We start from the raw sequence: 14,375 nt of genomic DNA, 5'->3' as shown, positions 1-14,375 counted from the left end.
TGAATAATACACGTAATGTGATTTGCCATTGCTCTCAAGCTTCTCCTGCCCACTGCCAAAGAGGGGAATTCTGTAAATCAATTCTTTCAGGAAACATGAACATGCAAACAATCTCTTCTTTATCATTCTTTTTTTCAACTCTTTCTTTCCCTTCCTTTCTTTTTCCTTCCAAAATGTCACGTACCCCCAGACCTTCAGATTTATAGTACTATAGCAACATAGATGATGAAATATGAATTCCATTCTTTTACTTAAGCCTCAAAAAATCCAGTAAAACAGATATTTTCCACCTGAGTTAATGGAAGAAAAAATAAAATAAAAGAGTTCCTGCAACATAGTAGATTGATATATATATTTATCATACACACATTAATATTTATACCCATTCACACTGAAGTGTTGTTATTCAAGTTGTTCCCCATTATGAAGCTGTCTATAACTTCTGTTGCATTTTCTGACCGGAAATATTGGGTGATGGTGTGTATGTTCATTGCCTTAATGGTTACAATGCTTTCTTAAGTATACACTAACATGTACCTTAATTATACCTCAAAAAATCTGTTATAAAGTGTTTAAGAAATAGGGCGCCTGGGTGGCTCAGTTGGTTAAGCGACTGCCTTCGGCTCAGGTCATGATCCTGGAGTCCCGGGATCGAGTCCCACATCGGGCTCTCTGCTCAGCGGGGAGTCTGCTTCTCCCTCTGACCCTCTTCCCTCTCGTGCTCTCTCTCATTCTCTCTCTCAAATAAATAAATAAAAAATCTTTAAAAAAATGTTTAAGAAATAGAAAGAGTTACCTATTTCACACGAATCAAACAACTGGCACTAAAAATTTAGATTTTGTCTTTCAAGTATTTTTTCCCTTATATCCAAATTTAGTACTTAAATTTACACCTAAACAAATAATTTATATAAAATATTTTATCCTATTTTTCCCAGAATTTCTTTCTTTCTTTTTTTTTTAAGGACAACTTTTATTGCTACTAAAGGCTTTTATCATCAGTACATGGTTCTGACTGCAATACCATCTTCAGACTGCACAGGGAGCTCAGGATCCAGAAGTTATTAAGAGAAATACAGGTAGAGTGAATAACTTTCATCAAGAAAATACTAATAGCTTAACATAAATCTAAGGTACTGAATTCAGTTATTACACGTTACAGACCCCAATTATAGAGCTGCCCCAACATCTAGACAGTCTCTCCTACTGATTATAAATGAGTGAAAACTGATCAGTTACCAAAAACAAAACAAAAAAACCAAAACCTTAGTTGTTACATGTTTCTTTGGTGAGCACCTGGATATATTTATCACAAATTCTTTTATACAAAAGTCAAAAATGCTTTCAACAAATCTAAGAGTGTCCTAATTACATGCCACTTTTAAGTTCCAATTTAAGATAAACAAAAATGAAAACAATAATTTTGTTTCCAACCTCCAAGAATTGAAATGAGACAAACACAAAATCAATGTGGTAATGCCAGTCCTTTTTCTATTACCACCTCTCATTCATATGGGGCAATTCTGAAGTACCCTTTTCGGATTAATTTGAATCCTGGATTAAACATGGCTGTCACACTGAAATAATGTATTCACTAAATTGCTAAAAAATGATTTTGAGGGTTTCCTAAATCAGTGGAAGTCAGGCTATAGATCCATATGCATAAAGTTCATTAAGTATTCAATAAAGAAGCAAGCAAAAATGAGGAAAATTAAATCAGGATGCTGGAGACAGAGTGTGTGCCAGCTATGAATTTTGGAACTTAAAAAAAAAACTGAATATGAATCTTTGAGATGGGTCAATCTCCGTTACATTTTAGCAGAGAAAAGGGTAGAACTGACAAACACTACAAATTTTTTTTTACTTAAAAAAAAATTTGGATCTTTTGAATTTCACGCTTTTTTTGGTCTTTAAATGCTTAAATAATATTGATTATAATTTGCCATACAAGCAAACGGACTTTTTTTCTGGCTCACTTCAAATTGGCCTGCTAAGGTATACACCTGTATATAACCTTTCCTGGTTTTCCCATGTTCCCCTTCCCAGAGTAGTCTACCGTAGTTTGCACTTGAAGGTAACACTGGAAGCTACATGACAGAAACTGGCTGCAAAGGTGGACAAGGAGAAGCATGTCTCTCTTGCCTTGATAAATCAGTGCCACATACAGAACCCACATTTTCCGAAGCATTATCTTCATTATAGAGCCGTTTGAGTCTATCATAGAAGTCATCCACTTCCATCTCCTCTACTTTGCGTTTAGCAGAGGTAGGCTTGCACCCACGGGCAGCTGGGGGCTGATGGCAGAAGGCTGCCGCACCTCTGACTGGCACTTCCGGTTAGCTGTTGTCTTTGGAGAAATCTAAATCTGCGCCTGCGACAGAGGAGGGATATAATCTGAACACTCCTTTGTCACAGGTCACCAGGGTGTGCTTGAGGGGACGGTAGACATAAATGGAATTTAGAGGCAGGGAAGACTGCAAAGAGAGGTGATGCACCACAAGCTCCCAACAGTAGATCGGCTGGGAGCTCTCCATCTGTGCTTTCTGAAGCAGTTCAATTGTAAGAGGAAGCCAATCAGGAATAAGTTTCTTCATTTCCAAACTAACCATGGCCAGAGCAAGCATGGATTCTTTGAATTGTAGAAGTTGGTTGCAGGCCATACAGTGAAGGAGTTGCTTGGTAAGGACTGCCAAATGTTGAGAGGGGCTCAGTTGGGGCAAACTGAAAAGTAACTGAGGCCTAGTTGACACTGCAATGGCATGGAAAATGTGAAGGAAATCCAACGGTGTAGCTGTGTGAAGATCCCAATTCAACTTATCGAGAATAATCCTCTCCATCTTCAGAATTTCAGATGAAGAACATCCACAGAAACTGTCTCCTGCCAACACCTTCAGTACTGGAATTTTCTCATTCTCCTCAACAGTCTTGGCAGCTAGGAAAAAACAGCTGATTGCTATACAACTCAAGTATTTTGGATGGGCCTTTACAGTAGCTAAAAACCTGCCCAAAAGATTGCTAGCCAGAGCAAGTTTTCTGGGTAAAGATTGAATTGGTACTTGAGTTTGGCCAGCCACTGAATCACTTCATTTCTCTGGGATAGAGAAACATTCTGATTTGTAGGCATTTAATTTCAATTATTATAGTGTACTTCACTATTATTATTACTTATGCATATTTTAACACAAACACCAAGCCATTTTTAGGATTTTTTCATGAATAACCATAGGATTTGTGCTTCAAAATTGAAATCAGTTGAAATCTTTAGACTTTTTCTTAAGATGACATAAATGTAATTTTATTTCTAAGTGTAACTGATATATAATAGTGTTTAATAAGTATTTAATAAATGAATTAGTTTTTGTACAGTTGAAATAATTGGTTAATTCAGACACACACACACACTCACATGCGCATGCACATAATCTGTTTATTCATTATAGTGCGATATAATAAAACTCATACTGATCCTGGAGTTAAAACACTACTGTTTTATCCTAGGTTCTCCTATTATCCATGATGCTGGCAAATACACAAGTTCTCTGGAAATCAACTTCCTTTTGTTTAGAATGAAATCCAATATGTTGGAGATACAAATGGCATATCAGGAATATATAACACAATCAGATCTTTAGTGTTTAATTTTTTTTCAAAATGCTATAATCTGCTTAATGGGCTTCATAATCCAAGTTTAAAAGCATATCATATTTTATAAATGGAATCTAATTAATTCTGGTAGAAGTCCTTTGAAAACATACAGTACCGCCCATATTATTGTAAATATATAACTACACCCTGGAAATTTTATATACAAATATAATATCTTTCTTCTGTCATAAATGGGTAAAAAAATCATTATTTCATGACATAAGATGCATAATGAATTTGATACAATCCTTTGTAGTGATGATTTAATCCTAGGATTTGTATCCTATGCAAGAATTGAAAACAATCACCAAATAACTATCGCAACTCTTGAGAATGATTACAAAACAATTAGTGTCAATGGGGATTATAGTTACCCTAGCATTTTTGGCTCCTCCAAAGAACTTTGATTTTTTTTTTCAGTAGCATATAATTTATTAATAACTAGCTAAAGCTTCTTGGTGGCTCTGTGTTAAATATCTTCCATTTATTTTTAAATGATTTTTTTAAAGATTTATTTATTTATTTACTTATTTATTTATTTATTTGAGAGAGAGAGAATGAGAGATAGAGAGCACGAGAGGGAAGAGGGTCAGAGGGAGAAACAGACTCCCCACTGAGCTGGGAGCCCGATGTGGGACTCGATTCTGGGACTCCAGGATCATGACCCGAGCCGAAGGCAGTCGCTTAACCAACTGAGCCACCCAGGTGCCCTATCTTTCATTTATTTATTGATATATAATTGACATACAATATTATATTGGTTTCAGGTATACAACGTAGTGATTTGTATACATTGTAAAATGGTCACTATAATAAGTCATCTTACAAAGTTAATATAATATGTTAACTGTATTCCCTCAGACTTATTTATTTTATATCTGGAAATTTGTACTTCTTACTCTCCTTCACCCATTTCACCCTCCCAAGCTACCCCTGACCATCTCCCCTCTGGCAACCACCAATCTGTTCTCTGTATCTATGACTTTGGGTTTTGTTTTGTTTGTTTTGGTTTTTAGATTTTATATAAAAGTGAGATAATGAGGTATTTGTCCTTCTTTGACTTATTTTACTTAGCAAAGTTAAGGGCAAACTAAGGACAAACTCAAAGTTAAGGACAGCTAAGCTGGAGGGTAAGTGCTAAAATAGAAACCTCAGCTCTTTGAGTCCTAGTTTTGGCTTGAGGTTTATGAACAGGTAAAATATGCACACTCCACCAAAATCTCCTCAGAGAACATAGGCTATAAGGAAAATAGGAGGATACCTTTGTTTATTTAAGAGTCAAGCATACACTTGGAGCAACTGAATCAAAACATGAAAGTAAAGGTTAACACTTGGGCAGCAGTAGTGTGTTAAGCATTTTTGAATGAGGATTGAATCCAGGTCATTAGGAAGGTATCTCTGTTGGCCAAGAATTATTATGACGTATTTTATCATAGTTTTTAATTTGTATTTGTCTAATTACTAATGATATTGAACACAGTTTTTTGTTTTGTTTATTTATTTATTTTTAAAAGATTTTTATTTACTTATTTGAGAGAGCCAAAGTGAGAGAGATCACAGAGGGAGAGGGAGAAGCAGACTTGCCACTGAGCAGAAAGCCTGATGCAGGGCTTGATCCAGGACCCTGAGATCAAGACCTGAGCCAAATGCAGATGCTTAACCAACTGAGCCACCCAGGTGCCCCCCCCACCCCACACCTTGCAATACTTTTTTTTTATTATTGAAATTAAACTAGCCAACACATAATACAGCCTTAGTTTCAGATGTAGTGTTCAACAATTCATCAGTTGCATATAATACCCACTGCTCATCCCATCCAGTGCCCTCCTTAATGCCCATCACCCAAATACCCCATCCACCCACTCACCTCTCCTTCAGCAACCCTCAGTTTGTTTCCCATAGTTAAGAGTCTCTCATGGTTTGTCTCCCTCTCTGATTTCTTCCCATCCACGTTTCCCTCCCTTCCCTATGGTCTTCTGCACTATTTCTTATATTCCACATATGAGTGAAACCATATGATAATTGTGTTTCTCTGATTGATTTATTTCACTTAGCATAATATCCTCCAGTTCCATCTATATCCATGTAAACAGTAAGTATTCATCATTTCTGTGGCTAAGTAATATTCCATTGTGTGTGTGTGTGTGTGTGTGTGTGTGGTGTGTGTGTGTATGTATATATATATATATATATATATATATATATATATATATATATACACTTCTTCTTTATCCATTCACCTGTCGAAGGACATCTCAGCTCCTTCCAGAGTTTGGCTATTGTGAATATTGCTGCTGTGAACATTGGGGTGCAGGTGCCCTTTCATTTCACTACATCTGTATCTTTCGGGTAAATACTTAGTAATACAATTGCTGAGTCGTAGGGTAACTCTATTTTTAACATCTTGAGGAACCTCCATACTGTTTTCCAGAGTGACTGTACCAGCTTGCATTCCCAACAATAGTGTAAGAGAGTTCCCCTTTCTCCACATCCTCACCAACATTTGTTGTTTCCTATCATGTTAATTTTAGCCATTCTGATTGGTATGAGGTGGTATCTCATTGTAGTTTTGATTTGTGTTTCCCTGATGATAAGTGATGTTGAGCATTTTTTCATGTGTCTGTTGGCCATTTGTATGTCTTCTTTGGAGAAATGTCAGTTCATGACTTCTGTCAATTTCTTGACTGGATTATTTGTTTTTGGGGTGTTGAATTTGATAAGTTCTTTATAGATCTTGGATACTAGCCCTTTATCTGATATGTCATTTGCAAATATCTTTTCCTATTCTGTAGGTTGCCTTTTAGTTTTGTTGACTGTTTCCTTTGCTCTGCAGAAGTTTTTTATCTTGATGAAGTTGCAATAGTTCATTTTTGCTTTTGTTGCCTTTGGAGACATGTCTAGCAAGAAGTTACTGTGGCCAAGGTCAAAGAGGTTGCTGCTTGTGTTCTCCTCTAGGATTTTGATGGATTCCTGTCTCACATTGAGGTCTTTCATCCATTTTGAATTTATCTGTGTAAGAGAATGGTCCAGTTTCTTTCTTCTGCATGTTGCTGTCCAATTTCCAAGCACCATTTATTGAAGTGACTATTTTTTTTCCATTGGATATTCTTTCCTGCTTTGTTGAAGATTTGTTGACCATAGATTTGAGGACCCATTTCTGGGTTCTCTATTCTGGTCCATTGATCTAGGTGTCTGTTTTTGTGCCAATACCATACTGTCTTGATGATCACAGCTTTGTAATAGAGCTTGAAGTCCGGAATTGTGATGCCACCAGCTTTGCTTTTCTTTTTCAACATTCTTCTTGCTATTCAGTGTCTTTTCTTGTTCCACACAAATTTTAGGATTATTTGTTCCTGCTCTGTGAAAAATGTCCATGGTATTTTGATAAGGATTGCACTGGATGTGTAGATTGCTCTGGGTAGCATAGACATTTTTGCAATATTTATTCTTCCAATCCATGAGCATGGAATATTTTTCCATCTCTTTATGTCTTCCTCAATTTCTTTCAAAGTGTTCTGTAGTTTTGAGAGTACAGATCCTTTACCTCTTTGGTTAGATTTATTCCTAGGTGTCTCATGGGTTTTGGTGCCATTGTAAATGGGATCAATTCCTTAATTTCTCTTTCTTCAGTCTCATTGTTAGTGTATAGAAATGCAACTGATTTCTGTGCATTGATTTTATATCCTCCCACTTTGCTGAATTGCTGTAAGAGTTCTAGCAATTTTGGGGTGGAGTCTTTTGGGTTTTCCGCATAAAGTGTCTTGTCATCTGGGAAGTGTGAGAGTTGACTTCTTTGCCAATTTGAATGCTTTTTATTTCTTTTTGTTGTCTGATTGCTGAGGCCAAGACTTCTAGTACTATGTTGAACAACAGTGGTGAGAGTGGGCATCCCTGTTGTGTTCCTAACCTTAGGGGAAAAGCTCTCAGTTTTTCCCCATTGAGAACAATATTCACTGTGAACACATTTTTATGTTTATCAGCAACTTTGATATCATTTTTATATTATCTTTTGTGAAGTCTCTGTCAAATCTTTTGTCTGCTGTTATAATTAGGTTGACTGTCTTTTTTATTATTATTATGATTGATTTGTAAGAATTCTCTATATGTTCTTGATATGAAGTATTTGCCAAATGTATGTGTTGCAAGTATCTTCTCTTAGTCTGTGGCTTATTTTTCCAACTCTTAATTGTATCTTTTGTTAAACAAAAGTTCTCAATTTAAATATGTCCAGTTTGTTTTTTCTTCTTTATGGTTCATGTGTGTGCATGTGTGCGTGTGCATGTGCACACGCATGTGAGAAAAAACAGAGATCCTATTTAAGAAATTTCCATCATCCCAAAGTCCTTAGTCATGAAGCTATTTTCTTCTAAAAGCTTGATTCAACACTGATGAAAATATTGAAGACAAACGGGAGGATTTATACTATCAGATATTAAGATTTACTATAATGCTGTAGTAATTAAAACAAAGTACTAGAGTCGCAAGTACAGATATGGACCAAAGTAATATAATGGAATACACATACAGATTCATGTATACACTTGCCTGACTTATGACAACCCAGGAGATGCCTGGTGACTCCCCAAAGTAAAATTTGAAACTAGCCTGCCTTCAATTAGAAGAGAGAGAGAGGGCCACTGCCTGCTTGAGTGACTGGCTAGTTATTTTGGCAGCGGTGTCATATGATTTCTGAAATAGAAGATACCTATCTTGGTACTTTAGAATCTATGTAACTACATGGTAATCGGACCTACATGAAAAATAGTTTTTCTTCACCCTACTACAAGATGTTTATGAGAATGATCTAAATTATTAATATTACCTTACATTTGAATGTATGTCTAAGTTTATTAATTCCCTTATTAAAAGCACAGAAATAACAAGCATTTACTTTTAGATTATAATGGATGGTGTTAAGGTAAGACCATATATAATCTCTTATTTAATATTGTGACAATAGGATTAGGTACTCATTTATCATTAACTTCACTTTTCAGATAAGTAAACTGACACATAAAGACATTATATAACTTACCCAAGTTCACACAGTTTGTAAAATTCAGTGTCCTGAATGAGAACCAGATATTTGTCTCTGTGGTGTGCTCTTGCCTTCAAACAATACTCTGCAGGGAAGATTTGCTCTATGAGGAAGTCAGTTCAAAGAAAATGCTTACAAGAGTTCCAGGAATTTACAGCAGGCAAAGGGCATGAGTGCATAATAATCAGAACAAATCTAAAGACTGTGAAAAGATTGCAAGTCATGATTGTGGATGCATTTCTAGTTTAGGATCTGGAGAACGTTATCAGTGGACCTCACCAGTCTTAAACTTCCACATGTTGAACAAGTTGCAAAGATTAGCTGCATGATTCAGTGGAGCTACAATCAGATAACGATAACACTGAAAAGGAAGGTGGCCCCATGGCCCAGTAAGGGAGGCAATTTATCAGCCTTATTACATGCATGCATGCTATCATTCAATACATATTTATTGAGGTATTACTAGGAATCACACCTTCTTGTACATACTGAGGGCACATAGAATAACCAAATTTAAACTGCACAATCTTATGAAGTTTGCACTTTAGCCCCTGCATATGGTACATTCAGTGTGTTTATGGCAACTGCACTATAAATGCCAGGCACTTTGAGATTGTGGGAATGAAAAGATAATCTGTTTTCTTCAGGAACTTCTTGTTCAATAGGAAAACCACCAGCAATATGGGAGCATTCTATTAGAAATTTGTCCAGAATTTATGTGGAAACAACTAACTGAAAAGTCTGGATATAATATGTCATATTTACTACATACTAAATAGTAAAATATGAAATACTTCAGAAATTTGAGCTAGATGACAATAAATAAATAAGACTTTAACAGCAAAGAAGGATGGCACAGACAGAAATCATCCATGATTGTAGAAAAACCACTCTGAAACTAGGTATAATCAAATGTTTTTGATTTATTATTCTGAAAACTTGGGAAATGTCTGTATTTATGAGTGTGTGGCCATTTATATTGAAGTCTCTATCTACATGACTGACTGGTATCTTTTTCTTTTTTTCTCTTTTCTCCCCATTGTGGATTTTGCCTTTGTTCTCTAGGAGAAAGGAGACATTATTATTCAATAATAATGTTTTCCTCAGATCTTTCCTGAGAAAGGCCAGTTGAATATCTACAGGGAACAAAATAAGGTAAAAAGTGTGTAGTCATGAGTTATTTTGTGTTATGTATTGAAGTGGGAGTTATGAAATAAAAAATAAAAGAGATTGGAGGCAGAATTTTCTGGTCTCACCAAAGAGTTCATAATGACTACTTGGAAAACAGTCTGCAGAAAAGGAGGACTAAACATCATTCAAAAGTTGCTCACTGTGGCCATAAGAATATTTCTGTTGCTGTTGATGGGAGATGGTATTAAGCTGGAAGCATGCCAGAGCTCATCTATAAATCTTTTCACATTTTGCAGACAGAAAATTTCACATGACTTTGAAGTAAAGCTCACAAATGACTGAGCAACTTTTTTTTTCTCCCACATTGTAAAAAGAAAGCTGGAAAAGAATTCTGCTGCTTCATCAAACCAACATGGTTTATATATTGGAAATGTATAATTTGTCATTTATGTCTTGCTACGCTGTTATTTATAAAGAAGAGTGTTGATTCAATGGCAAGTGTTTATGGAAACTTAATTGCTTTGGTTTTATCTGCTGGTCCTGTCAATTCCTGGCATTGCTCTACCCAACACAATGCTGTCCGTATTTATATCACTGACGTCTTCATATAGAGTTGCTAACCAGCTTCAAATATGGTTTTAAAGGAATTTGGGAAGTGTTAGAAAGCAAAGAATAACTTAATTTGCATGTGAGCCCCAAGCATGGATGCCAGTTGGCTGCTTCTGTTCACATCTCTCCTATTTTCATACATTGTTCTTTTTCTGTTTAAGCTTCTTAGCATAGTAAGAAATGATCTGCAATGACTTTTTTTTCTAAAAAAAATCAAGACACATTGGTCTAACATATGATATAACAACATGATGGAATATTTTTAATTGGAACTATCCCAGAAAACCCTCCAGAGATAGATGAAGACTAATGTGTTTGTAAGCACATGATGTTTCTTAAAATCTATGCATTTTAAAAGAACTTTAAGAAATCAATTATTTACTTAGAAAACATAAAACATATAACCACAGAGAAGGAAGAAACTAGGATCTATGTATTAAACATGATTTGAAAATGTTGTACCAGCCTGAGGGCAAGAGTTGACCTAATAACATCTCCTGTGTGATTTATGCTGCTTTATGCACACACACACACACACACACACACACACACACACACACACAGGGCATTTCCCCTCAAAGGCTTCACTCCCCTTTTCCACTGGACCCAGATTTCCTCTTTTTCTCTTCTACCATGGTTGAAATCTTACGAGGCTAATGGCTTCTTTGCCTCACTCAGGAAAATTGTACTTATGCTTCAAAGTCTTTTATGTTGCAAGGCTTCAACAACTCTAGACTTGCCTGGAAACTTGGGCCCACCCACTCAAAATTCTCTAGACCCCATGAAATCCAAATATGTGTCATACAGAATAACTCGTTAATTTTTTTTAATTTGATTCTAAGGAACTTTTTTTATATCATAGCCCTTTGAACAGTTCCGCTCTTGTTTTAGCTTCTGTAGGGGTGGAAAACTTCTCCCTTCTGCTTCTTTGATTGGTCTAATAATTAAGTGGACATAAGACAGATTAACAGGAGAAAAACAAATTTCATATGTACTGGAGCCCCATAAAAATATGAGACTCATAGGCAATTAAGGTTTTCTATGCCATCTGGAGCTAAGGACAAAGAGGCAGAAGTCTGGGGTTTCAAAGGGGAAGAAAATTCACAGGAAGATGACAAGAGCAAATATTTGGTAAACAGATGTTTGCCCTGCCCGTGCAAATAAGTCTTTCTGATATAAAAAGTTATCAATGGTAATAGCTTTCTTCCTGCTATAGGTTCTCTATCTAAATTCTTTTGGGCGGTTAAGAGAGACAAAATGTTTTCCCGAATCTGCTGGGTCTTAATCGCCTTCAGCTCAAAACCACATGACAAAACAGCACATTTTGGGGTCTTATATTCTCCCCCCCCCACCTCCGTAATCTGGAATGAAATTCAATGTGTGTTTTGCTATTCAGCTTCGGTTTAGTTCTTTACACCTTGTAAGAAGTTATCCCAAAGTAAGTGGCTTAAAACAATAAATATGACCCCTCACAGTGTCTGGGGATCAGGAATTTGGGAACAGACTCACTAAAGAGTTTAAGCTTGGGTGTCCCATTGTTGTAGTCAGATGCAATTATCTGCAGGCTGCAGGCGTTTATCTCTCTGGTGGTTTAACTGCTTCCAAGTTGACTCATTCATATGACTTTCAGAATGTTTCTGTTTGTTGGTGAGAACCTTTAGTAGTTCTACTGATTAGTCTCTCCACAGGGATGCTTGGAAGTCCTTACAACAGGGCAGTTACAGGGAGAAGCAGCAATAACTTGTATGATGGATTCAAAAGTCACACACTTTAGTATTCCATTGGTCTCAGAGACTAGTCCTAATTCAGTTAAGGAGCTTGCACAAGGACATAGATTACAGGAGAAAAGGTTTGTCAGAGCTATCTTGGAGGTAACTGCAATAAACCCCTAACCCCATCCCCTTTCTAACTCTATATCCAGATTTTCCATCTCCAACTTAAAGGTTTGTAATTTCTCTCCAGTTTTCAGGAAAATATCAGTAGGAAGCTAAAGGTATAAAAGTCTGTCTCTTCTTTCTCAGAAGTTAAGTCCTTAAACATTATGCCTTTAACTTAAATGGCAGAGGAAGGACAGATAAAAAAAAATGCCCACATAACCACCTGAAAAACTTCCTAAGCAGTGCCAAGTGCCAAAATCATATGGATCTTTCTGCAAGATTACTATAGAGATTTAGATAAAGTTAATTTATATCAGTCAGGGGGCCAATAGGAAGCAGAAGGGATTCCCAAGAAGGCTAATTTGAAGAGAGTTTAATAAAGAGAATTTCTGAAGGTGTGGGTAGGGTGAAAGGAGACCACTGTGGACAGTGCAATAACCAGTAATGGTAAGTAAATTTATCACACCTAGACTGAATGGTGGAGGGAAAGTGGAGTTATAGGAAGCCAGAAAGGGAGAAAGAGAGCCATTGGAAAAGGGTTACCTTATAAGGAGTTGTAGCCTTGGGCGTAGGAACAAAGCCAGCCCGAGAAAATGCTGCAGAGCAGGAGATGAAATAAACATCCCCAAATTTGGCCAACTCAACCTGAAGCCAAGTTCGAGAGAGACTGTTGATATAGGAATTACACAAATATGTGTGTTTTAATTTCTCAACTTTAGTTCTTTGTGAGACCCAGTCATATTTCCTGTCCTTGGGTTATGAAGGGAATTATTTTCTGCTTCAAATCAATTCCCAAATTGTGCTTAAGGTAGTCTGTGTAAACTTTAGTTTGGGTTCCCAGCAACAAAACCGTCTCTGCCTAAGACATACGTCAACATCTATTCTTTGACTTTGACTCAAACTGTATACAGATATATTTTGCTAACGTGGAACAAGAACTGACACAGGACCTAAAGGATATGGTTATCAGTCGAGTTGATGACGGAAGTTGTAAGGCTTACCAGGTGTGTGACAGGAAACAGTAAGACTGTGTTATGAACCATGCAGAAAAGAGCCTAGTTCTGCCAAAGAATGGAAGTTTTGGAGAGAAGAAGAGTTAAAGGTAGACTTCAACCTGAAATTAAAGGGTTGCCTGAAGTAGGTCCAGGTGCTGAAAGCCTGTAGGGTAGAGTGGCTGAGAAGTAAACTATGGAGAGAGGGTGGCTGGGTCTAAATCCTGTGGATGCTTTTCACTAGGGATGATTGTCACTCAACATCTCTGTGCTCCAGTTTCCTCATTTCCATAAACAGGTAATCTTAATGCCCACTTCTCAGGGTTTCTCCAGTGATCATTTTAATGTATCTGAACCATCTTGATGGGTTTCAAGCACTAAGTATTAGTTATTTTCATTGTCATCATTACTATAAATCTAATATCCATGAGAGGGCCTACAACCTGAAAGAAGAAAGATATCAAGAAAAATACAGGAAAGTTTAGTTTGAAATGATGATTACATACCATGAATCGGGAACCATGACACATGTGTATTTACTATGTAGAAACAGGATCTGTTGCCTTCCTTCCAACATGACGTATTCATTCATTTGATGAACATTGATCGAGAGCCAATTCTGTGCCAGCTGGTGTACAAAACAATGAAGACATGGTTGTGAACAGAACAGCTGCCCTATGAAAATGGAGACTGCTTTGCAGTGACTCCATGGCTGCAGGAAATAGATACAGTTATGAAGACAAAAAGAAGGATGATGCACAGGAAGTCAATAAGATGGGGTGATAATCCCTGTTGAAGAACAGGAAGTGGAGTTAGATTACCAGGAAATTGTGAAAGCATCCTAAAACAATAAACTCAAAATGTTTTCTTTACTTAGGGAATATACCACTTAAAATGGTTCCTAAATCTGTGCGCTCAGACTTACAATATTTCAGGATGAAGTTTATACTATTCAACAGCAAAATGAGAAACAAGTAGGGACAATGTATTTAAAACTAAATTATGTTAAATATAAAAGAGTGTTCTTTTTCCTAATATGTCTGGCTTATGTTGTTGGCGTTAAATTTTTTTTCTGTAATGGAA

The 14,375-nt window shown here is 36.5% G+C and overlaps 1 pseudogene; it reads right to left on the bottom strand.

The window, feature by feature from the left end:
- Positions 1-2,087: 2,087 nt before the first annotated feature.
- Positions 2,088-3,124, bottom strand: LOC113927508 (annotated as a pseudogene).
- Positions 3,125-14,375: the final 11,251 nt, after the last annotated feature.

Source organism: Zalophus californianus, chromosome 7 (assembly GCF_009762305.2).
Source record: "Zalophus californianus isolate mZalCal1 chromosome 7, mZalCal1.pri.v2, whole genome shotgun sequence".
Lineage (NCBI taxonomy): Eukaryota > Metazoa > Chordata > Mammalia > Carnivora > Otariidae > Zalophus > Zalophus californianus.
This window is presented reverse-complemented; position numbering and strand designations above follow the sequence as displayed.